We start from the raw sequence: 1781 nt of genomic DNA on the forward strand, positions 1-1781 counted from the left end.
AATAAATTTATTATCATTTTCAGTAAGTTTTAGGTAAATTTAAATTTTTAAAATAAATTTTATTATTAATTTTAGGCAAATAAATATAATAAGTTAAAATAATAATAATAATAAAAATTCTAATTGTGTAAATATATAAAAATGATCAACTTAAAGGAGCTATTTGTGGTATTAAAAACTAACGGGGCGCAGATATTTTTAACTTGACAAGTTAATGTTTTATAATAAAACTAAGTTTTTCATTAGAAGTAATTTTTTAGTTTACTATAAATTGATTTAAGAGATCAATGCTTAAAATTTCAGCCATCTAATGTTAATTATTTTTTAATCATTTAAGAAAAAAATTAGAAGAGATTCTTTCTACTACAATAGGTATAAACCTATGATTGGAACCGCAAATTTCGGAGCATTGACCAAAGAAAATTCCGGTTCGATTAATAAATATATTTGCTTGATTAAGACGTCCAGGAGTTGCATCAATTTTTAGCCCAGCTGAAGGTAAAGCTCATGAATGGATGACATCTTCTGAAGTAATTAATAGGCGAATGTAAGTGTTAAAAGGAATTACTATTCGATTATCAACATCTAATAATCGAAAGTTGAAGTTATTTTGTGGAATTATATAAGAGTCATAATTGAAATTTTGTAAATCTGAATATTCATATGTTCAGTATCATTGATGTCCGATAATTTTAATAGAAAGGGCAGGTTTATTTAGTTCATCTATAATATATAATAATCGCAGAGATGGCAAAGCAATTATAATTAAAATTATAATGGGTATAATAGTTCAAATTAGTTCTATAGTTTGGTTTTGTAAAAAGAATCGATGGTTAAATTTATTTAATAAGTAAGATAATATAATTTGACTAATTAAAATTGTAATGATAATTAAAATTATTAATCTATGATCATGGAAAAAAATTAATTGTTCTATTAAGGGTGAAGTACTGTCCTGTAATGTTAATGTTTTTCAAGTAGACAATTCTAAAAAAAGATAAACTTTATATTAAGAGCTTAAATCTTATGCACTATTCTGCCATTTTAGAATTTAGTAATTAAAGGGATTTCATTAAATCTATGTTCAGCGAGTGGTAGTGATCTTAATCATTCAATTGAAGAGGAAAAATTTAAAGTAGTTAATGTTTGTCGGCTAAGAATTAAACTTTCTCAAATAATATAAATAAAGAATATTAATCTTAGTGTAGAGATTAATCTACCGATTGAAGAAATGATATTTCATTTAGTAAAAGAATCTGGATAATCGGAATAACGGCGAGGTATTCCTCTTAATCCTAGAAAATGTTGAGGGAAGAAAGTTAAATTTACTCCAATAAATGTTACAATAAAATGTCTTTTTAAAAGTTTATTATTGAGAGTTAAACCCCAGTAAATAACGGGTATCAGTGAATAAATCCTGCAATAATTGCAAATACTGCCCCTATTGATAAAACATAATGAAAGTGGGCAACAACATAGTATGTATCATGAAGAATAATATCAATAGATGAGTTAGCTAGGACTACTCCAGTTAATCCGCCAATAGTAAATAAAAAAATGAAACCTAATGATCAAAGTGTAGTTGGTTCAAAATTTAATTTAGTTCCATAAAGTGTAGCTAATCATCTAAAAATTTTAATACCGGTTGGAATAGCAATAATTATAGTGGCAGAAGTAAAGTAGGCCCGAGTATCAACATCTATTCCGATAGTAAATATATGATGAGCCCAAACTAAAAATCCTAAAAGACCAATAGCTAATATTGCATAAATTATACCTAA

General features: G+C 25.8%; 1 pseudogene; it reads right to left on the minus strand.

Moving 5' to 3' along the window:
* Positions 1-313: 313 nt before the first annotated feature.
* On the minus strand, positions 314-1775 carry LOC132697552 (cytochrome c oxidase subunit 1-like; annotated as a pseudogene).
* Between the last annotated feature and the right edge of the window lie 6 nt (positions 1776-1781).

The sequence above is a fragment of the Cylas formicarius genome, unplaced genomic scaffold, assembly GCF_029955315.1.
Source record: "Cylas formicarius isolate icCylForm1 unplaced genomic scaffold, icCylForm1.1 PGA_scaffold_220__1_contigs__length_13659, whole genome shotgun sequence".
Classification (NCBI taxonomy): Eukaryota; Metazoa; Arthropoda; class Insecta; order Coleoptera; family Brentidae; genus Cylas; species Cylas formicarius.